This window comes from Panthera pardus, unplaced genomic scaffold, assembly GCF_024362965.1.
Source record: "Panthera pardus isolate Hobbes unplaced genomic scaffold, ASM2436296v1 HiC_scaffold_25, whole genome shotgun sequence".
Lineage (NCBI taxonomy): Eukaryota > Metazoa > Chordata > Mammalia > Carnivora > Felidae > Panthera > Panthera pardus.
This window is the reverse complement of record NW_026526821.1, coordinates 3,316,458-3,340,578: the sequence shown is the minus strand read 5'-3', so window position 1 is coordinate 3,340,578 and position 24,121 is coordinate 3,316,458. Positions and strand designations below refer to the sequence as shown.

General features: G+C 51.3%; 1 long non-coding RNA gene across 1 annotated transcript in view; it reads left to right on the top strand.

The window, feature by feature from the left end:
* The window catches only part of LOC128773439 (uncharacterized), a 116,053-nt gene that overhangs the window by 77,523 nt on the left and 14,409 nt on the right, over positions 1–24,121 (top strand). The window contains exon 2 of the long non-coding RNA XR_008417673.1: positions 3,524–3,664. This is a non-coding gene — a long non-coding RNA (uncharacterized LOC128773439). The remainder of the gene's footprint in view (positions 1–3,523; positions 3,665–24,121) is intronic.

Here is a 24,121-nt window from a genome sequence, read left to right as displayed (position 1 = left end):
GCTTCTCGCAGAAACCGCCGTCTATTGTTCCTTGGAGTGGGGATTCATTAGTCTTTGCCGGAGAGGGGCTGTGTGCTGTGGCTTCGGTGCCTCCTTTGTAGGTTTGAGATTAATTCCTGCTGTGGTCATGTTCATTGGGATAATTTTATCAAGATTTTCTTTCTCTTGCTTTTATTACTTGCTTTCTTGGTTACTTTATTAAATTCTAAAATGTCTTATTAAAACCACTTCTTTTCTCATGACAAAAGTGTAACTTTTAAACTTGGCTTGAAAAAATTTGCAAACCAGACACTTCCTGCCCCTCCCCCCCCACCCCGGGGGGGTGGGACAGGGCCGGCCTGGGACATGGGTCAGGGAAGGCTCTCACCTGTTTGCTCTAAACGTTTGTGCATGGTTTTCGTTATTTATACTCATCACAGACTATTTCGCTGAATTGCTTTAAGCAGTGAAGGAAGACTTCTGGATGTGGTAATGTTAATTTTTAAATTTTCTCATAAATTTATCTTAAAAGCAGTCGGCAGATATAGACATGTAACAAGTCTTTTGTGAAATAAACTTCTAGAACTCCACATTAAAAAAATTGACAGATGGCAATCCCTCCAGTGAAAATAATGTGGCTATCAAAGCTGCACAGAATTCAGGAATATGCTTTAATGGAGATTTTTAAGGCCACTTGGCCTAACAGCAGTTTACAGCCCAAGTGGGAATCTGTCTGGGTTCTGTTGGAGTATCCAAAGGTGCAGAGACAAGCCGTATTCACACTGTGGAGCGAGACTTAATGCCAGCAAATGACTTCCATGTTGGCCATCACCAGAAACCATCTGGAAGGACAATTTATGAAAACCTGGCCTTTTGTGACTTACATGGTGCCTGGTCTTTTGAAAAAGGACTGTCAGGGCAGGACTGATTTGGTGCCCACCATGAGTTAGTTTCTCACCTGGACAGGTGTCTGTCTCTTGCAGGTGGGCAGGTAAGTTGGCTTGCTGGCCTTGCGAGGCAGGGCACCTATGGGTGGAAGCCAATGGGTGTGGAGAGTGACCCCTGGTGGCCGAGGAACCTTCCTGTGTTCACAGGCCTCCCCACCCCCCATTCTCCAGGGCTCTGTGCCTCTCCTGGTCCCAAATAGAAGTGCTTGCTTTCTTGAAGCTACAATAGCCAGAACACCCCATGTCCTCTGCCTCGTCCCCACCCCCTGCTCCCCCACTCACATGTCAGATGTGTTTCTTAGATACGGATCTAAAATTAATGCTCTCCAGCTCAGTTCCTCAGGGGAAAAGTGGGATAATCAGCAAATGTCAAAATGTTTTCTCCAAATTTCTAAATGAATGGAAAATAAAACAATGTAATCCCCCTCCCTCAGGAATTACCTGGCCACCGTTTTCCCACAGATTTGACAAGACTATTTTCTGTTCCCCTGAGTGAATCCAGTTGGGAATATTTTATGCTGCGGATCTCGGAGCTCCGAGGAGAGACACTGCCCTTTTGGAAAGAGGGGGTCCTGAGCACAAGGGTTCTAGGGCAGTGTCCTCGGGTTCCGGGCAGCTTTCTGAGCCATGAAGTCTGGGAGGCGCCTGGCCACACACCCAGAAACGGGCTCCTTCTCTGGGTAGTGCCGGTTAACCTCCAGAATCTAGTGTAACTGGAAATCTTTATTGGAATTACCCAAGCCATTACCCGCTCACTGTATTAGCTCTGCCCTCGAGCACTCTTGACTGCGTATCATGGGGATGGAGTGCTTTGTCAATTGGAACTCAAGCCTCCCGATCTTAATTAGAGATGTGCCAAAGTACCTGAATTTAATGGAGAAGGTTGGAAGACAGTTCTCTCTCCACCCCTCTTGCATTTAATGACTTCATTACTGAGTACCGTCCACAGCCATGCAGAAATTAAATACGCTCTGCAGAGAAGCACAGAGGTTGACGTGCAACCGCTTCTGCGCGGCACGTTCTGTGTGCAGCTCTGCGCTCTTTGCAAAACGGGGAGAGCCGAGATGTCAGCATTTCGCCCTGCCGTCCCCCCGCCCATGCTCCGCCCAGCAGCCTGGCCTCGGACACCCGCGAGGGGCTGATGCCCCTGATACCTGAGGTGCGGAGAATGCATTATTCATGCACTCGCTCCCATCCGCAGATAATTCAATATTCTGCTCTCAATAATCTTTTCCAGCGTTATCTGTATTCATCCTCTCGTTTTGTAAAGAAGGCTGCTAAGTAATTGTTAAATATCTCTCCTGCTCCCTGAATAAATTGGAGATACGGAAAAATAATAGGGGTATGATTGCACCGTGTTCATTGGGTCACGTCTGCCCTGAGTCAGTGGTGCGGTCACGGCAGATGGAACAGCGGCCTTGTAGGGACTGCAGAGAAGGGCCCAAGTCACAGCTCTTTCTCCCCCTGGAAGATTTCCGCCGACATCTGTCCCTCTTAACTCAAACACGGCACCCTGCCCTGGCGACACCAGCTCTTACCAGCGGTGGCTTCTTTTCCACCAAAAACCAGGTGGTGGTCCCATTCACGTAGAAACTCTGCCAGCCTCATTCTCTTATTTAAGCTAAACATTTCCGTCGGAGGCAGGAACATTGTAACTATTACATCCGTCTGCTTTGCAAAACGAATTCACAGGTTCAGATTTCCCCAGTCCAAGCAACGGCTTGTGAGCACAGTAAATACAGCTGGAGGGAACTGTTTGTGTAACACTTGCTTGGAAGGAATAAATAGCACCGGGTTCTGCGAAGAAAGGTAAAGAGCTCCCAGGCTTCCACAGAGGAGAGAGGAGCCAGGAAAACGGTGACTCTTTCCTGGAAAATTCACCGGAAAAGAAGGAGTCGCTTTCTCTTTTACGCTGAAAGAAAACATTCGGGGAGAGCGGCTGATGCCGGGGTGCTGGGCTTGCCCGCTGTTCCTCAGGAAGCCAGGCGCTGGCTGAACTTGAGGGCTGGGCAGGCGGCTGAGCACGGGGCTCCCAGCGGGCAAGAAGCTGGTGCTTCCGGAGGGCAGAGCCGCTGGTCTGGGTGTGTGGGCGGGGTGGGTGGCGCAGGGCCGGGTGGCGGGTCAAGGGTGTCGGCTCGTGGGGAGTCCTGACCACCTGCTCCTCTGGGCCCCTCTCCGGTCAAGGTGAGGTGCTGAGCTCCTGCTTGCCGTCAGCCCTGGGTGGCCGCAGGTAAGTTTGGGACACCACACTTCTCATCCTGAGAGCTCCGTCTGAGGCCACACGGCCACAGGTATTTATAAGCACGTGTGTCTCTTAAGTAAGTACCTGTGGAAGTCAGCTCTACCTTCGTTCTGGCTTCGCGGTCACATTCAGTCGGCCGTTCGCACAGGTTCCCGCCCTTCCCGTTGGCGGCACAGCATGGCGCTTCTCTCCTTCTGTGGTTGGACATCGGTCTCTTCCCAACCTTTCCTTCTCTCGGTCTCTGACGTAGTGTCTTCTGACACGTCACGTCCTTCTTTCCTTGCGGCCGGCAGACTTCATTTGCATCCCGATCTTCAGGGTCACCGCTCACTCCCTTGACATCTTTTTGTTTTAGAGCCTGTCACATCAGCGCGGACGCAAGCCTCCCGCAGCCTCCAGAGATCTTTGACAGTGCTGTAGACGCCTCAACCCACCTGATGTGTGGAATCTGCTCCCTGCCGAATTAATTTCCTCCCCAGCCTCCGAGAGCCTTCAAGTAAGTATGGTCTCAGCTCTTCATTCACCCTGGCCCAGACTCTCTCTCTGGGGCCGACGAACACAGAGCACTGGTTTAGACCAGTGGTTCTCGACCAGGGGGCTGTCCCCTCCCCACGGGACACCTGGGGATGTCTGCAGGCATCTAGGGGGTGGAGGCCAGGGAGGCTGCTGACCATCCCACGGTGCGCAGCCCCCATCACAGAGAATCACTCAGGCTGGAAGTCTGTCGTGCCGAGGCAGAGGAACCCTAGGTCGTAACACAGCGGTGGTCAGGGTTTGCCTTCTCCTGGCAATATGACCTCGGCCAGAAAACAGATCCCTACAGCTCTTACCTTGCGTGCTTCCGCAGGGATTAAAGGAAGTCATGTTTATAAAGTGCTTGGCAGAGTTATTCCTGGCACGTGGAAACACGCAAGTCCCGGGTGCTGTTGTTGATTTTCCTGGGCTTCGTAAAACCCAAGCCCCGTACCCTAACCTCTCCCGAGGGCTGGTCTCCTGTTCTTCATCTGCTCAAAGCCCTTGCTTGGCTCCTTGCGCTACCCTGCTTCACACCAGGACTGTACAGTGCCCCCTGGCGGGGCTCCCCCAGCCCGGCCCGCACTGCCAGCATCTGCACCGGCGCTCTGCTGTTTGGGCCCTTCCCTGAGTGTGTGCCTCTGTCTCTCGTCCCCAAGGACGTCGCCATGTGCCTCAGGACCTCTCTCACCCAGGCCCGCCTCTCTACCGCGTTCGGTGCGGGGGAGGGGGAGGGCTGGTGTGGGAAGGGGTTCAGTGTGCAGAGCCAGGGGCCATCTGTTCATCCCTCTCCTGAGTGCCCACTAAGCCTGACCCGGGCACTGGGACGGGGCCTGCCCTTCTCACATCCGTGCTCGAGGGTCTTGGGAACAGGATGTAGGGGTGTGCGAGGAGCATGAGGGTCCCTCTTCCCTTCTTCTGAGTCTTCCCCAAGGCGGAGGCTTCTCGCCTGGTGGAAAGACATGTCAGGGGGATTTAAGGGGCACCTTGTTAAAAGATATTAATGACCCTCGAATGTCTAATATTGCCTCATACTTGGAAATGAACTCGGGGGCAGAAAAGCTGCCTCTGTTATCTGGTACTTAGAGTGAGAGTCAAAGGCCATATACTTGTAGAAAGTCCTTTCCTTCGTGCTGAGGGCTTCCATTTGGCCCAGTGGACGGGTCTCAGATGCCTCTGCCCCTGCCCTCTGACTGTCCTCAGGACCCTCTTGCTCTGGTGCATTCCAGCAGCTCCTCGGTCTCCGCTCACTTGTCACCTCCTGTCACAGGCTTACCTGAGCATCTTATAGAAAGTCGCCTTTTTTCAATCACTCTGGTTCTGGTTAGGACATTGTCGCCATCTTAAAATACCTTGTTGATCTGTCCACTTGTATTCTCTGCGAGCTCTGCCGTGGAGGCAGGTCTGTGTATCCTGTTCATTCATCGGTGTAGCCAAAGGACGTAGCTGAGCCTCTGGCCCCCAGTAGGTGCTCAGGAACTATTTAGTGAATGCATGGCATGAGTGGATGGGAGGTTCTCCTTCTGCCCATGGAGAAGGAGGGAACGGGGAAAGGCAGCGAGATGTGGCATCGTAATGCCTTCCTGAGGGTTCCCCTTGATTCAGGCTGGGACCAGGGTGGCATGGTGACACCTTCCAGGTCAATGGTATTCTTCTTGGATTCTACAGGCCAGTGGTCTCTGTAGCCAGGACTCTGAAGACCACAAATAATAAAAATGTGGTTGGGTCCTTGGAGCCGTTCCCTGCTCAGTATGTGTGGACATTATTCCCCGGCCCTGGGTTGAGCACCTGCTGTGCAAGGGCCTGGACCACGGTCACAAGGAGCAGCGGTGCCTGTTGTCAGACCTGGTGGGCTGGCAGGAGGAGAACGAAGTTGGAAAAATGGCGGCCACGCGTGACAGTCTGTGGGAAGTGGTAAGGGACACAGAACGTGGCCGCAGGCACGGGGCTCTGTTTGCATCCGACCCAGGCTCCTCCGTGGGACCATTTATTATGTGGGTTGCTAGAAAGAGCCCTGTCATCCCTAGTGCAAGATGAGTCCCAGCAACATACCTGTAGGGATCTCAGCTTTGATAAGGATGTCCACGTTTGTTGTTCATTTCCTGCCTCCTGACGCCTCAGCCTCTGAGCTGCCCCAGGAACCTGCCCCACTGATTTCCCTGCCCAGCACTTCCTTGCTCTTTAGCTGACCTTTAGTGCTATTCGGATCCCTGCACCTGCACTGTGTGCCCACCTGCCCTGTCGTGGTTGTATGAGCCACACCCTGCTCTCCTGCTCTCCGTTGGCTGGGACGGGGCATTTTTAGAAGATAGTTTGTCCATGTGGGATTATAAACAGGCTCATAACGTGCCTTCCCTGGGTGACCCCTCGGTATCTGCACCCTGTTCTTGAGGGTCGTGTGTTAATGGCATTAGCAGGGTTTGAAGTCCAGAGCCAAGAGGTGAAGTGTGGAGCAGGCTACAGAAAACGCTGCAGACTTTGGGCTTTCACAGCCCTGGGTTGAATCCTGGACCACCATTCACCAGCTCTGTGGCCGGGCCAAGCACTTCCCTTCACTGGGCCAGTGTTTCCACCTGTAAGATACAGATAATACCAGTATTGCACACGGCTCTTAGAATGCAAGCCACGTGGCTGAGGCTGGGTCTTGCCTGCCCAGCATTGCTTCCATCGCTGCTAGTAGGACCCCCCCCCCTTTCCTGTGCAGAGTGCATTTCATTTGGATCAATCTCCCCACCTCCCTTTGGGGATGGGCACCTTGGCCAAGCCAAGCTCAGGATACTCACATGACCTAGACTAACCAATCAGCTTGGGAAACACACACACGCACACGCACACATGCACACACATATGCACACACATACACGCACGCACACAGCCAGGACTAATCAGTCAGCTCAGGGAGGCAAGCATACGTGACCAGGTCTGACCAGATCAGCACAGGGTAACTCAGATGACCCAGACTAGACAATCAGCTCAGGGAAACACATACGTGACCAGGGCCACTCACTTTAGCTCCAGGATGCACACCTGACCGGGTGGTCCTGTCTCCCCGCGAGTGATCAGTCACTCTCCATCCCAGGAGGAAGGCTGCACCTTTGGGCAATTCTTAGAGCACATAGCCTTCCATGAGCTGTAATCTGGGAGATTTCTGGGTGTATGTGAAGTTTATTTCCATTTCACCCATGCTAGTGGGAGAGTTCCTGTAACTGACCGCTGACAACAGGTGCCCAGTGCCTGGCACGGAGTGGATGTTGGGTGTTTCAAGACGGGAGTCACCCCCCAGGCTCTGGGGAGACAAACCAGTAGTTTCCTGCTCCCCTGCCGGATGAGCGGCGGCTGGCTGTGGATGGGCACAAGGGTCCTTCACGTCCGTCGTGAAGACCACCACCTTCTGAGACGTCCGGGGGAAACAAAAGGTGCCTGTTGCTAGCCCTCAGTGCTCAGCCTGTTAACTGAAGGAAAATGCATTTCTTTAGTGCTGCTCTGAGAGAGCTTTCCTTCTGATTGGTAATTCCCTAGCACCCAATAGATGCTAATGAAAACGCACTTTCATTGCCAATTCCTCGTGTAATTCATTCCTTTTCAGCAACAGACAGGAGGGTGTTTTATCCATGGATTGCAAGCAAAGAGAGGCTTTGCCTCTGTAGCAAAGAGACTTCACTACTCATATGAGTGTGACTACATCTTGATGTAACTTGAGTCAGCGTTTTAGGGTCAGAGTGTATCGAGTCCCCCCACGAGCGTTGGTCTTGGGGGCAGGAGCCGTCTTTCTGACGAACTAAACAAAAGTCAAGCTAGTTAAGCCCCTTGTTGAGTACGTGACAATCCGTAATCTCTCAGAATTTCAGGAACCTAAGTAGATGGAGTGAGGCACACACCGGCTTCCGTGGTCTTGTTTCCTGGAGCTTGCCAGTCGAGCATCCCATAGCTGACGGTCCCAAGCCACGAGTCCTTCCGACATAATGACGCCCTTCAAGACTAAGGCACAATCTGTCATTACCTCGTTACCCAGCGGTGTCTTATTTATTCCAGCACGGCTCTGCAGAGCCCATGAGAAAACATGTTCTTCTCCCCCCATAGAGCGCTGCCTCCGCCTGGTGAAAATGGTGTGTTTCCAATCAAAGAGCTCACAAATCAATTATCCCCGGAGCGATGAAAACGCTTGGAGGTCACTGTAGACGGAGCCGAAGGAAGCAAATCCGATGCGTCTCTCCTCGGTTCATTAGCTCTGCGTGTTTGCATCCTCACAGACTCCTTGCTGGACGACAGCCTCCAACCTTTTCCAGGCAGCCACTGCTTGTGATTTGCCTGAAGTCTCATGACTGCTGATGAGAGACGTCAGAGACTGGCCAGCCAAGGGCACCTCTCCTAGGTCATAGTGGGGAGCACATTGGAGCTCCACTCGTAGGTACAGGCAAGAGCCGGCGGGGCCTGGCCACGACTGGGCTGGCCTGACCCACGGGTCTTGTCTTTAGTCTCATCCTTCTGGGGCCCCTCAATGCTGGGTGTGTCTCCTGTTACTCCCAGTTGTCTCGGTGTGTGAATGGAAGTCTCAGGCATTTATCCAGGCTGAGTGTTGTGTCAGGGACAGATTAAGCACGTACTGGGGGGCGTGTCTTAGGAAGAGCAGTGGAGGTGCTTGGGTGTCGTAGTAGGTGGACCGCGTGCCGAGGAACACAGGGGCCCCGCTCAGACCGGCTGGGGTCTTGTCTGCCTCTGTTTCTCACTAGGAGTGACTTGGTGTCTCCGTACATTCAGTCGGCTCTAACCAAATGCCACAGGATGAGTTACAGATAAGAAGCAGACGCTCTGAACAGTTGTGGAACTTGTGCGGTCCGAGATCGTGGCACCAGCGGGTTTGGTGTTTGATGAGGACCTGCTTCCTGGTTCCTAGATGGCTGTCTTCTTGCTGTGTCTCACATGGTGGAGGGTGTCAGAGACCTCTCTGGGGTCTCTTTTATAATGGCACTGGGCCCATTCATGAGGGCCCCACCCCCCTGACCTAACCACCTCCCGGAGTCCCCACCTCCTAACACTGTCACCTTACGCATTAGCGTTTCTGTGTATGCATTTGTGGGGGTCATTTGGGGGGACACAAACATTCGGCCCGCAGCACCTGGGAAAGTTACTGACCCCCTGTCTCTGTTTCTCATCTGTGAATGAAGTGACGATACTGTCTAACTCTCGGACTTGCTGTGAGAGCCGGGAATTTAACGCATGTACGGGTGCATGGCACACAGTCAGAAATGCCAGCCTTTATTTTTCATAGCTCATGGACGGAAATATGGAATTGCAATCTTGACAGAAGAGGAAAAGAAACATTAATATTTCAAGAACCTTACCACGTTGGGGGCCTGGGGGGCTCAGGTGTTTAAGCGTCCGATTTCAGCACAGGTCATGATCGCGCAGTCTGTGGGTTCAAGCCCCGCGTCGGGCTCTGTGCTGACAGCTGAGCCTGGAGCCTGCTTGGATTCTGTGTCTCCCTCTCTCTCTCTGCCCCTCCCCTGCTCTCACTCTGTCTCTGTCTCTCTCTCTTTCTCTCTCAAAAAATGAATAAATGTTAAGAAAAAAAGAACCTTACCATTGATGATAGACACTAAAAATGAATGTTCATTATACCTCCAACGATGAGGCACACCTATGGATCTCAGATCTCGCGAGGCCCCCAGCTCTTCGGGAATAGTCCATTTGCGTAAAGTGGGGTCCTCTTCATGCCTGGGTGCTTGCCCTAGGGAGACAGAAAGGCTGAGAAATTATTAATCTACCCCGACCCAACTTCGTTCGTGGGCAGAGTCCAGAGGGTGAAGAGTGAGTGAATGTTGTAGACGTTTGCAGTCTTGGTGATCTGCTCATAAACACGGTGGTTTATCAGAATCTAGGATGCTGGATTTGATAACAGCCGCGGTAGGGAACCTCCTCTCCGAGAGGTTCCGGAATGCCCCTTGGGGCTGGTAATGATGTGCAGAACCAGTCTGTCTCCCCTGGAAGGGAAAAGGCTGGTGCACAGTGAAGTTTGGAAACAAAAACAAACTCAAACACCCCTTCCTCAAGACCCGAGATCCCAGCCGCGTGCGATGCGAGGCATCGCAGAGGCCCAGCCGGTCTTGGGGGAAACTCGTCCAATGCTCAGTCCTGCTTGGTGGCAGGGACTCTGCAGAGATTCACTGACGTCCTACTCCAATTGCCAAGCCATGGCTCGTGGCCCACGATCAAAGGGCTGCTGGGTTCACATAGCTGCAAGGCAGTCCAAAAGGGTGGAGAATTCTAGAACGTGGGAGAATTGGCGATGGAGGCGGGTGAAAATGTGAGCGACTGAGATTTATCATCGAAGAGATCTGACGTATGCTAGAAGTTGGCTTTGGAAGGGGCCGGAGATCAAGGTATCACTTGCCCGTTTCCTGGTGATTTTATTTGTCACAAAAGAAATGAAATACAGTCATCACTTGGGAATTGTGAATGAGGTTGGGGCCCTCTGTTTAGGAATGGGAGCACACTGAGGGACAGGATGTTGGGAAGGAAAGTGGCTCTATTTCTCCCAATACAGTGCCTTTCCTCAAGCCAAGGAGTCTCCCCTGGTTTTCTGAATAGATAAGAATGGTTTGTAATTCACATATGGTCAAGGGTTTCTGGAATGCTTGAGGATGCTTGAAAAAGGATTTCAGTTGACTTAGCATTGCTTTGCCCAAGTTGCACATGCCATATTCCTTAGCCAGTTCCTTTCTTTATACAGAGGTTAACTTCCCAACTGGCAGGTAGGGATTATCACAGTCCGAATGTGGCGGTTTCTGTATAATATTTGCCTCTGGGTGCCCCTGTGAAAACAGCTAAAAATAGGGACTTTTAGAGAGAGAGAAGTCATCAACTGGGAAAGCTAAGGGCTGGAGGTGACCTCAAAACCTAGGGAGATAAGCTTTGCTGTGGGCTGAGGCAGCTGGGAACCTGTGAGGAATTTCCAAGAAGTTAATTCTACAGAGGTCTTCAGTTATCTACACTGCTATTTCTCTAACTTCCACCGGAAGAAATGTTTTCTTGCTAAAAAGTCACCAGCATTTGCAAATAATGACTGTTTTTCCCAGCCCTTCCTGCACGTGTGGCCCCCATGCACCCTGGGAGGTAAAGAGGACAGGTTTTATTGCCCTGCGAAGATCAAGAAGGAAGGCATGATGCGGCTGTCTGGTTGAGCCAGAACTCAAACCCGCCTCTCCTAACTGTCGAATGCCTGAAAACTTCTTCCTCTCGTGTATAATCGATTTCTGTTTTCCACGTGCTACGGAAACACTACACTGTGTCTTCCATGGTCCTTGTTGGCGAAACCTCCAATGTCCGAATTTAGAAAAAAAAAAAAAGGTAAATTGAGAGAGATGTTCCACTTAACAGAAAGATTTTCTCCCCTTCTCGAAAGAATTTGTCCTTTCTTTACATTAAAAAAAATGTTGCGAATTGTCCTTCGATTTGCAAAAAACGTGGCATAGCTTTTCAGAGCACGTCCGTTTGGTAGAGTGAGGCACAAGAGAACAGAACTCACGCCTCTCGGGGAATTCCTGAATGTGCCCTCAGCCTTTTAACTACTCCAGGGCGCCTGTGTGGGTTTACGGGTCGGTCTGTGTGGTTGGAGGCCTGCGCCCCCCGCGGCAGGTGCAGGCACACACCGACCCCACACGACACGCCCGCATGCATCCCCAGTTGCCTCACTGGTGAACTCTAATGTGGTCTCTCAGCTCCCGTCCTGGATTTCAGCAGCTCTCTGAGAAAACCAGACAGACGGGGGTGCTCCTGGCAGGCTGGGCATAAATGAGCTCTCCACGTTTAGCTGAAGGGGTCTCTTGCTGCCCAACACCCGTTACTTCCTGCCAGTCTCTCTACAAACATGCGCTGGTGTACCTCCGTACACACACATGCACGCACAGGCTTGCTTCAGGTAAACAAACAAACACGAAGCCTTCCTCCTAATTGCCTGAGCAAATCCGAGAGCCTTATGGTGAATCGTTGTGTCAATAATCGTCCCTGCCGCATCAGTATTCATCCTCTCGCTTCTCTCGGGATGGTTTCCTTAACCGAGAGTCCACCTTTGTTAAATCTGGAGTAGTCGTTTCCGGCTGGCGGTGATTTTGCCCCTCCCCCGAAGACACCTGGCGATGTTTGGAGACATTTTTGCTTGTCTCAACGTTGGGGGGGCTGGCAATGTAGTAGGGAGACGCGAAGGATGCTGCTTAACATGCTATGGTGCACAGAACGGCCCCACAGCAGAGAGCTGTCCACCCCAAATGTCAGGAGGGCCAGGGAAGAGGAATCCTGGGTCATAGGGGGGAACACAGCATAAACGTGAGATAACAGTTCGTCCTAATGAGGGACCCTGGCCCAGAATTTGTGGCTAGCTAGCACTGGGAACTTTCCTTGGAAAACCGGAAGAGGGGAAACCCGTCACACACACAGTGATACACGGGCATTTTAGAAACAGCAATGGCAGTGGCAGCCACGGAAGCTTCCCCTTTTAATTAAAGAGTACAGCCGGTGAGCATGGCACCACGACTTCTGAGTTACAGCCCCCTCCAAGTGGCTCATTCCCTGCGCAGCCAGGCCGACAGAGGGCACCCCTCTGATGGCGTCCTGACCATGGTTGAGGGACAGGCAAGCAGTCCGTTGGTCTTTCTGAAACACTTTCCCTTCTGTTATAAAGAGGTTGCGTTGTTGAAAAGAGACCCTTGCTGTTTGTGGTGCTATTAATAATTCTCCCCTGGTGACATCACCCATGTGGCCAGAGAAACGAGGTTTCCGTGACTGCATCACCACAGAGCTCCTGCTGGATCGGGAGGAGGGATGGAGATGGTGAGGTGGGGAGGCTGGAAGTGTCTGCCTGGGCAGCGAAGAGGGGACTGGTTTCATTGCTCATCAGGAAGGCGTTGGAACAGGAGAGAGACTGAGCATCTCCGGAAGCAGAAGCCGCCTTTGGCTTGCAAAAGTGTGACATACAATTCTCCATGGAACAGGCAAGCTATATTTAGCTTGGTTTTGGAAAGGGTAGGAAAAGGATATGTTTAAATAAAAGTTTGGACAGCTTGTATACCAAAACCCATCACCCTCCATGTACACATATCTCTACGAGCTGAGGGAAGGAAGCCTTCATCCAATGGCTCCCTTAAATGGTGGCGTCTGTTTCTGTTTCCATCTCGGAAACCCCGAACACAGCCGTTCTCATTAACACAGATTTTAATGGGAGATATTTGTCTCCAGCACTCAGTCGTTTCCACTTGCCTGAGACCGCCATTTAAAACAACAAGTATAATAGCATCTTTGAGCTTTTTAATTAAAAATTAATTAGGAGGTTTAAGAACAAACTCATTGGGGGTTACTGTACAATAGCATGTTTACAGAATTAGGTCTGGGCTTTTTGTTCTGGCTAAGTGTTTCCATCAATTCTCTGTCTATTAAATGTAATTACGTATGATGCTTCCTCAAAATTATAATGTCGCATTTAAAAAGCAGCTGGGAAAAAGTCTGTAATTTTAAGTTTGGGATGAGGGTAACTATGGAAATTCAAATACAGGCACCTGTGACTGGGTGGTGGGGGAGTCACGGCCAAGAATCGAACAGCAGAGTTTCAATCACGGAGGGCATTCGGAACACCTTTGTCCCTGTTGGTCTCACCTTCCTGCTTCTGCTAGGATGCTTCCTTGGGGAACACCAGCACAGGCTAGATGTGTGCTGCAGAAGGACAAGAATGAATGGAAAGAAGGAATGTTCTCGCACACGTCCTTGGCATGTATTTTCGCACTTACTGCTTTTTAATGAGAGGTATTCGTCGATTAAACGCTCGCTTTTGACATTGGCCCTTTAAATGCATGTGCTTCCAGAATAACCTTCATTTTCTCAGTCTGGAAACAGCACTTTTAAACACTTTGGAAGCAGGCTCTATAGTCCGTTCTTTTTCAGAGCGTAGCTCTTGAACAGGTAGCATTTGCTGGGAGGGTTTTAATGTGTTGGTGTGCAGGTACTCAGGCTTCAGGATGAGGAAGTCCAAACAGTTCCTCCCCCTCCCGTTCATTAACGGACTCTGTGGCGGTGGCCTAGCACGTTGGATCCCACCTGCTTAATCACCTCTGTTAAAAATGGATGGAACGGTGTCATATCTCGAGATTGTATGCAATAACTAAAAAATAGTGCTTCTTGGAGAGGAATGCCAGGTCTGGTCCTGTGGCCGACCCCCTTCTCCAAGCCCGGGGTGTGCATGGGAGCAGTTAGTTCACATCTAACTAGAACAGAGATTTAAGAAGCTTGCAGTGGTGGGGCTCCCCAGTGGTTGGCAAAATAAAACCTAGATCAGAGTGACCTCTGAACACTCCCATGCTCCTGGCAGATGTACGAGGCACAGGACGTCACTTGCTGGGAGAGCCTGCCAAGATGGCCCTCTTCTCCTTGTGTAAAGGCACCTGTGGCCCAGCAATGCCCTCCATTTTCAGACGGAGGGGGAATGCCCTGCAGGTAGTCCCTGGACTTGGGGACACCGGACATGCTTCTGTTGGCCGCACCCTGACTCGGCTGTGCTGACAGAGCTCATCTTGGAAATACAGTCCTTCCGCAGGCCTTCTCTGAAGAATGCAACTCTTCCCTGTGATTTCTCTTCAGCGGTTGTATTTTTGGAGCGTGTTTCTTGATGGGAGACGTGCCGGGATCTGTAAGGAAGGATGCTGATGCTCTGGTGTCTCTCCTGGTCATTGGAGTGGCTGGCGGGGACGCACATCAGTGGGAACGGTTGGGCTTACCGTGATGTCCCCCGCCTCCGTGCTGCCTGGTCTCCCTCTGGCCGAGAGGAGGGGCGGTCTCTCTTCCTTCTCCAGACTTCTCAAGCTCTCCCTGGTGACTGCTGAGGCAGCAGATCCCTTTGGGGGGGGACTCTAATAGGGGAAAATAGACTATTTCTCTTGCCACATTCATATAGTATTGGGAGCATTAGAAAAAAGGTCTAAATTATTTTCAAGGCTTGGGGGGTTGCTACTGCAGTGTGGCGGTGTTACCTTCTTTTTGTTTCTTTCCTCCAGAGCATAGTTAAAAATCTGAATTCGAATTTTTGTGGCATGTTCTCACTGTGTATCCTGATGATCAGATTTTAACTACGAGATGATATTTATCACATATGCCTCACTTTAAGAACTGTCTTTTTTAAATCATTCCTCAGAAGATGGGAGTGACTTTGTGTTTCAGGTTTTCAAATGCCTTTCATCTCATGCAGCTCTCTCCCTATTTTGAATAACACAGTTTTGACTCAGGAAGACACTTCAGGCTGAAAGAGCCTCATTCAGTCCCAGCTTGGGTGCTTATTGAGGGAGCACATGTCAGGATTGGTAGCGGAGGGTTTTTTTTTTTTTCAAAGCAATAAAGACGACTTAGCACAGATTTGGCAATTATCCCATGAGGTGGGACCTCGCATCTCCAAGCCTTGTGTGTTATTGGACACAGGTCTGTCAAGAACCACTTTAAAAAGCAGCACAGGAGTAGTTACTCTGGAGCTCATGTGATTTACACGTATCAGAAAAAGAAAAAAGAAAAGCAAACCGTCCTTGTGTCACACAAATACGCACTTGGACTAGGAAGCAATTTCCAGAAACACATTCATGTGTGGAATCAAAAAGTGCTTAATTGCAAACATCTGAGATGAAAGGAAAAATGAGATACTTGGAAAAGTATGCTAGATGATTCAGATGGGCGCCCTGGAGATGGCAGAGACGCTGATGGGAGAGACGTGCGCGGGGTCTGAATGAAGTCATCTCATCAGACGCGAGATGGAGAAATTAATGTTTCCACGTTGATACTTTCTATGGGATAAAAATGTGTATACGTGCTTAAGTTAATAACCTAAATATTATTAATAGACATTGGACTTCTTCATCTTATTCAAGGAGTTTTTTTTCATTCGGTTTGGTCAGAATCTACTTTGGGATTACCTCTTACTGGAAAAACAGCACCATGTATCTGGGCACATGTATTGTTGATTTTGCTTTTGGACCTTGGAATGAGGCTCGCGGTTGGGAAGTATTGGGGGAGGTGGAGAGAACTGCCCGTCGTTAACACCTGTGCGTGGTACATCCACAGGTCACGTACATAGTTCTGATTAAGTCGGCAAACCTTGGAGTGTGCTTATAACAGTAACTTTCAGTGTTTCGTAAACATCGGAATGGTCGGTGGAGTTTATTAAAAATATAGATTTTGGGGGCCGCCTGGGTGGCTCAGTCAGTTAAGTGTCCCACTCTTGATTTCAGCTCAGGTCATGATGCTGGAGTTGTGGGATCGAGCCCCGTGTTGGGTTCCGCGCTGAGAGCAGAGCCTGCTTGGGATTCTCTCTCTCTCCCTCTCTCTGCCCCTCCCCAGCTTGTGTTCTTTCTGTCTCTCAAAAGAAAAAACATTAAAAAAAAAAGAACGGAAAGAAACACAGATTTTTGGTCATCATCTCCCAGAGGGCTGGAGTAGGGCCAGGAATCTGAACTGGGGACATTTGGATGTCGCCATCACGCTGAGGCCTGGAGAGGTGTTCCAGGGGGGCGATTCGATCCAGCATCAAGAGGAGGCGTGGGTGATGGAGCTCCACGTGGAAAGTAGAGTGAAGGGGCTGGGTCTCTATGTGCGTGTGAGCAATCAGCTGTACCCAGGCAGGTCCAGTCTCCACCCTCAGCCTCAGGGATGTCATCTTGAGGCCCCTGGAAGGTTCTACCCGGCAGGAGCATCCTCGTTTGGTGGGAGCTTTGGCCACTCGACAGTCCAGCAGTGTGATTTATGACGGGGTCTTTAGGACCCGTCATATCAGTTCTGATCAGTTCTGATCTCAGCCAAGTGGGCAGGACGTGGTCAAGCCCCAGTTAAGATTCTGGAAAACAAAGGCTTGGGTGAGCTTCCCGGATGAGCCACGCTCTGCAGTGCTGTCGCACACGGAAGCCGGGAGGAAGTGATACCGTCCAGGACTCCACGGGGAGTGGCTGGAAGTTCGTACGTGGACCCTCCCAGACTTTGCCTCTGTCCTGTGGTCGGCTCTTACTTGTATCCTTGTACTTATGATAAATCTGTAATTGTAAATACAGTGTTTCCTGCATTCTGAGAGGTGTTCTAGTGAATTATCAAACCTGAGGGAATCTTGGGGACCCCAGGATTTGCAGCCAGGTGGTCAGACGTGATGGTGGCCCTGGGGACCCCGAGTGTGTGGCTGGCATCTGAAGTCTTGGGCCTACTTGGCAGTCTGGAGGGCTGTACCCTCTCCTGGAGCATGGCCAATCCCTCTGCAATGTGCTTCAGCCTGGACAAGCCTTAGAAACACAAGGTCGAGAGAAAGAAATAAGTTCCATACAGTGATATACAGTGTGACACCATTGATGCCAATTTAGAAAGAATAGAACGATGCCATATGTTGTTTATTAACATATATGCACACACATATATAACCCATATTTTCATGCGTGTGAAGTGCATAGGTAAATGTATATGGTTTATGTATAAATATGTATACTTACTCATTTCTATTTATATGCAAAGCATTATAGTTTGGAACTGGATAGATACACACCAGTGTCTTAACCAACCTGCTTCCAGGGTCAGGATGAGAAAGCCAAAATGGCAAACTGAGAACATTTGTTAATTACCGATGATGATTTTTGGACGTTCATATTATTATTCTGTATGTTTCCCTGTATTTGAAATTAATGCAAACAAATCTGGATTGGAGGCAGGGGAGGCAGTGGGGCTTCGAGGGTGCTGGGAAGAGACCTAGGGGGCTGAGTGGTCGCAGCTCCAGTGGCAGGACCACCCGGAGAGCAGCATGGGCTGTCGAGCAAGGACATGCAGATGCTTTGCGTGGCTTCTCCCGTGACGGCTGTTCCACGGACGACCACACCGGGAGGGATTCTGCAGCCCGAGTGGCTGGAGGTTCAGGAGCTGCCCATCTCTGGACTCCCCTCTCCACACCCCCCCTCCCCGCCCGCCTGGATGCCTGGGTGAGGGTCACCAAGGAGGGAACAGCTGGGGGCTCTTGGTTCAGCTTCAGCGCAGTGTCTGGGAGCGGCCCTAACGGAGCGGCCATTGGGCTTTCCTGCCTTCGCTCGCTGCCCCCCTGCAACTGAGGGCACATGTGGGTGTGCAGACTTGCCCGGCCTTAGCTCAGGGCATCCACGAGGCCCTCTCTCTGGGGCGGGCCAGCCCCGGCCGCCACAACACCAGTCTGGCCTCCTCGGTGGCTGTTGTTTCTTGCCTGTGCCTAATTATGCTCAACGGTGGCACAAGTCAATAAAAACCCCATCTGGCCCTCACAGCACAGAAGACTGCGTCTGCCTTGAAAATTCGTTTGTGCTGAGCCGAGCACACACACGCTTCTAAATCACAAGTGCCAGAAGAGTCAAGGTGACATGGCAGGAACAAAAAATCAGCCACAGGAAGCACAGGCGCCGTGGGGCCATATTTCACCCTTCGTGGGGAGGACAGCGAAGGCACGTTTCCTGGTTTGTTCAGGTGATGAGAGGACATGAAGAGGCACGTGTGAGGACGTTAAATGGGGTGTGCATTTTACCCAGAATATATTATTGTGGGCGCATTGCATTTAACGTCTGTTTGACCTAACTGCAGACCCGGTCAGACTACCAGCTTCACTGTGTCAGAACCACAGGCATTAAAAAAAAATTTTTTTTTAACGTTTATTTATTTTTGAGAGAGAGAGAGAGAGAGAGAGAGAGAGAGAGAGAAGGGGCAGAGAAGGGGCAGAGAGAGAGGGAGGCACAGAAACAAAGGCAGGCTCCAGGCTCTGAGCTGTCAGCACAGAGCCTGACGTGGGGCTCGAACCCACAAACTGTGAGATCATGACCTGAGCCAAAGTCCGGTGCTTAACCGATTGAGCCACCCAAGCGCCCTAGAACCACAGGCGTTTTGAGCTCCAGCCACCCTGGTAAGCTGCCTGGGACAGTGTCAGGTCAGCTGTGCCCAACTCAGGGTCCTGGGCACCTTCCTGTGAGAAAGAATTCCAAGCAGGATACCAGGTGGAAAAAGCCTGGATTTTCAAAATAGACATGAACTTGATGTATAGGTGTCTTGTTCTGTTCTGGTGTGGGGCAGGGGGAGGACACACTCCTTGTCTTTCTTACCCTCTTTTTCTGAGCGTCTGTGATACTGAGCTCAGCGTTGGGGAAGCAGGGCTGGTCAAGACACGGGTCCTGCTCTCCAGGGTCCGCATGTGGCGGTGGGGAGACAGAGGCAGGTCAGCGAACAGACACAGGCACTTTCAGGTGCTGAGGGAATGGGGGAAGTCACAGGGCGGGGGTGTGGGGTGAGGTATGGGGGCCCCATGAGGGGCCTCCTTGAGAAGGAGGGAGGGGTAGGAGGACAGACAGAGGAAGAAGGAGGAGGGGAGGGAGGGGGAGAAGGGAGGGAAGGAGGAGGAGGGAAGAGGAGGGGTAGAGGGAGAGAGGAAAAGGAAGCATGCGTGGCTGCCACTGTGTGATGGGCTGTGGTGGCCGCTCGCCCACCTTCCTGGGCGCTGGCTGCTTGGCTGACCTCGGTCTTCCTCAAGCCTGCCGTGTCCCCACCTCTCACCACCTCTGTCCCCCCTGTGCTGTCTCTGACTTCCTGCATCTGTGGCCCCCAGCCTGGCCCCTGCTTCTGGCCCAGATATGATAGTTCTTCTTTTTATCCAGTCCTTGAACCTTAATATGTTTCAGCAGCTTGGGGCCTGGGGTCCCCTGCTGGTCTCGTCCTGACCTCGCTGCCGGCAGCACCTGGTGCTCCTGTCCCGGCGGCTTGCGGTCACCTGCGCCGTCCTCCTGGGGCCGGCTTCTCTGCCACAGCCCTGGCCTCCGGGTCCCTAGAAATTAGACATTTTGGTGGAGGCAGTAACATTTCTTAGCACCTGGAATCAGCAGGCAGCCTCCTGTCTGTGCGTCACCCGCAGTAATCCGCCGCCCGCGATTACGGTAAACCGCGTGCGCGTGGGGACGAAAGGCTCATCTGGTGACAGATGTGGCCCCTGGTTCCACACCCCACGCAGGATTAAACAGGTGTTTCACATTCTGCTCATGAATTCTGTCAATAATTCTAATAAGAACTTGTAATAATTAAATTAGAATCAGCCTATAGGTTTTTAACATGAAAGGAGACAAAATTTGCTGAGATAAGTCAATTTGAAAAAAAAAAAAAAGAAACTGCTCACATTATGTATTTATGAAGTAGAAACTCATTTTCCCATCCAATTTGAGCTTGCTGTTTCACGATGGGTAATAGGTGCTTCTGATAACAACAGCAGCCTCTGATGGAAACGCCAACCACAGTCTCACCAGTAAGTTCTCTCCAGGCTCGAGTCAGTGATGAAAATCTCATTGGCCGGACCCCGGCTAGTTAAAGGCGGAGTGCAGTGTGCCAGCCAGTTCCCTGGCTCCCTGCCTTGCTGCGTTTATTTATTATTCGCACCTAAATGCTGCCCACCCTATGCACGTGAACTCCAGGTTCCCTCCTCTGGGAAGCATCCAGGGCTGGCCCTGGGCTGGAGTGATTGCGCCTCTGGCCACCACCGCCCTTCAGGCCCCTCGTCCGCTGCTCCCAGCTCTGTGCTCAGGACGGGACAGGAAGAAAGGGAAGGCGGGTGCTGAGTTTGACACCCATTTTCTGCTGGACCCCTTGCTAGAAATCTGTTTGTGGACCTGACAGGGCCCTGCTCAGGCTTCAGGGGGTGACCTCTGCCTGCTTGGGCCCCAGCCTGGGTGTGGGAACCAGGATGGTGGGCAGAAAGGCCTAGAAGGACCCAGAAAGGTCTGCATTAAGTCACGTGGTTGAAAAGCAGGCTTGGGGAAGATTTGCTCTTGGAGAACTAGAGTCAGAGAGATCCAGGGGGGAGCTGGGCACCAGGCCTAGGGAGGATTATGGCGTTATTTGGGGTGTCCAGTTGACAGAAAAATGATGAAGGACTTTGAAGGCAGCCGCAAGGCAAGGGCTAGACGGCCCGTGAGTAGGGAGAGGACGGGTGTGCGGTATTGTCGCTTGGGGTCACTCACCCCATCTTCTCCGGTGTTCACTGAGATGCCCTGCCAGACCCAGAGGGACCGCGTCTCTCTGCACTGCCCCGCGTGGCCGTGTGACCCCTTGGCTGCATGGCGTGTTGTGGGCCGTATGTAGCCCCTTTGCTCAGGCCTGGGTCTGAATTCGGCTATGCGGCGGGGAAGCTGGATGGCAGATCTGGAGCAGGTTGCTTAGCTCTCTAAGCCTCGTGTCCTCAGCTGTGAAAGGGGCACAACTAATCACCTCCTAACGGGCTGGTTCTGAGATCAAAGTGAGATAAAGGGAGGTGACATGGGGTGCGGGGCTCATCACGCAGCAAATAATTGGAGGCTAACAGGTCTTTGTGTCATTGATCTCCTAGCCCCGCATGGCTCAGCCCCACCCTGTGTCTGCGTCTTACCCCTCAGCTGCTGTGTGTGCCCTCTGCGGAAGGGGCCGTGACTTAGGAGCTGTTTATGCCCCCAGAGCCCTCCCAAGGAGGGGTGCGCAGGGGGAGCTCAGTGAGCCCATGAGCGTGTACCTCCTGTTACCCAGCGGGCTCTTTCCTGAGCTGCAGGAGGGCCAGGCCAGGCTCAGGCACAGAGGAGAGCCGTGGGGCCAGCACGCTGGCCCAACGGGATTCCTCTCTGGCTGTGCTGTCCTGTGTCTGAGTTTCTGGACTTTGATCACAAGAATCTCGTAGGAGAGAAGCACGCGGGTTTGGCATGCTGCGCTCACCCTCTAGAAATAGCACGCACACACACGGCTCTCAACACATGTTCCTGCGAGGAGTCATAAATTCGTAAGCGCATTTAATTGCTCAACAACAAGGCGTACGCTTGTCTAAGGGCAAAATACTGAAAAATGCATAGAGCAGGGGAAAATCACCAACAAAAATTGAACTTAAAGCCCCATGACTAAGTATTTATGTAGGGTGTTCTGTTCGATCACAGTTGACCATGTCTGAAAAACAGCCAGATTGTGCGGAAGGCATGGGAGAGTTGGCCATGGGTCAGCCCAAGCTGGGCCCGTGGACCGAGGCCATGTCTATGAGCAGGCGGCTCGGACAGATACAGCGACTCCCTGGACTGTGGTTTCACAAGAGGAGCTGAGGGGCTGTGTGCACAGCGTCCGGCACCAACTGAGGACTCAGTGTACCCCAGGTGTTGTTACTGTTATTACTGTAGTTTTTATTTTATTTTTATTATTTTATTTTACTTAATTATTTTATTTTATTTTACTATTTTTATTTATTTATTTATTTATTTATTTATTTATTTATTTATTTGAGAGAGGGAGAGAGAGCACACAGGCATGTGAGCAGGGGAGGGGCAGAGAGAGAGAGGGAATCCCAGGCAGGATTCACGCTCAGCGCAAAGCCCCACACGGACTCCGTGTCACAAGCACGAGACCACGACCTGAGCCGAAATCAAGAGTCAGACGCTTAGCCTATTGAGCCACCCAGTGCCACCCTTGCCATTGTATTTAGGAGCACTAATGCCATTTGTTCCTCCTGAAAAAATTGCCGTTCTTAATTCTTTTGTGTACTCTCAAGTGAGATAAACACGTTAGCTGATTGCTGTCGCACGTTCTGCGTCTGACACCCTAGTGAACGGCAAACGCATCTCCATTCAGTAACGGCCTTAAAAGAACCAGAGACCTGGTTTCGCAAAAAGATGTATCTTTGCGGTCAACAGACCTGCCGTTCATTCCTGCAGCCGTCAGGAGGCTTTCAGCTGTTGGCACACATCCACCAAAAATGCAGAGGGGGGTGCGTGACCTTGAATAGTCACGTGGGAACAACAGGTGGCTGTGAACACGAGCTGAGAGCAAAGAGCACACTAAGGGACATTTCGCTCGGAGTGGGACCCCTGGCGCTCACACCTACTCCCCTGGAAGCAAATTTACTGAGAAAGAAATGGAGGCAGCATGACAGCGGCTCAGACTGGAGCCCCCTGCCATCTGTGCAAAGACCTGAGCATGCGGTGCAGACCCCGTGTCTTTTCTCTCTGGCTGTTTTAAGATAAATATCCTGAAAAAGCATAACTGTGGACTGAGCTTGATTCAGTAGTTATGGAAAGAAAAGTCCGAAAACTAATAAGCAAAGAGAAAGCACTCAGAGGTTTGGTGATTGGTGGGCGTTTGGCTCACCACCTGTCCCCAACCCCAGTACTGGGAATTATCCCACTATTCCTGATGCGTCTTTGATCCCCAATGAGCAAAGGCCAGGCCTGGGTCTCAGAAGCAGCTGAGGTCCCTGATGGGAGACAAGTGATGGTAAGACCATAGCTGTGAGTCCTTCCTGCACAAGGTGCTTTGCAGAGTGATTCTGTTTGCCTCTGCGATGGTCTGGATGTACTATCGCTAAAATTCATGTGTTGAAACCTAATTCCCAATGTGATGGTCTTAGAAGGTGAGCCTTTGGGGGGCACCCGGGTGGCTCAGTTAAGTGTCCGACTTCAGCTCAGGCCATGTTCTTGAGGTTTGTGAGTTCGAGCCCCGCATCGGGCTGTGTGCTGACAGCTCAGAGCCTGGAGCCTGTTTCAGATTCTGTCTCCCTCTCTGTCTGCCCCTCCCCTGCTTGTGCTCTGTCTCTTTCTGTCTCTCCCCAAAATAAATAAATATTAAAAAAAATTTAAAAAGAAGGTGACGGGCACCTGGGTGGCTCAGTCGGTTAAGCATCCAACTTCGGCTCAGGTCATGATCTCATGGTTTGTGGGTTCGAGCCCTCATCGGGATCTGTGCTGACAGCTCATAGCCTGGGGCCTGCTTCGGATTCTGTGTCTCCCTCTCTCTCTGCCCCTCCCCTGCTCATTCTCTGTCTCTCTCTCTCAAAAATAAACATAAAAAAATAATAATTAAAAAAAAAGAAGGTGAGCCTCTGGGAGGTGATTAGTCATGAGAGTAGGGCTGTCATGAATGGGTTCAGTGCGCTTCCTTATAAAAGAGAGCTCAGGGAGTTCCTTCACCCTCTCTGCCATGTGAAGACACAGTAGAAGATTCTTGGAACCAGGAAGACTTCCCCAAACAGTACACTGGTACTATGATCTGAGCTTCCCAGTGTCCAGAACTGTGAGAGATACACTTTCTGTTGTTTGTAAGCTGTCTAGTCTATGGTATTTTTTGTTATAGCAGCCCGAACGGACTAAGACAGCATCACTTCTTTTGTTTTTCATGTTTATATATTTTTTTAGAGGGGGGGGCAGGGGAGGGGCAGAGAGAGAGAGAGGGAGACACGGAATCCGAAGTAGGTTCCAGGCTTCGAGCTGTCAGCACAGAGCCCGACGTGGGGCTCGAACTCATGAACCGCGAGATCATGACCTGAGCCGAAGTCGGATGCTCAACCGACTGAGCCACCCAGGCGCCCAAGAGAGCATCACTTCTAATTTTATCTTCATAATAATTTATAAGATCGAAAACACCTTCACCCCATTTCACAGATGTGCAA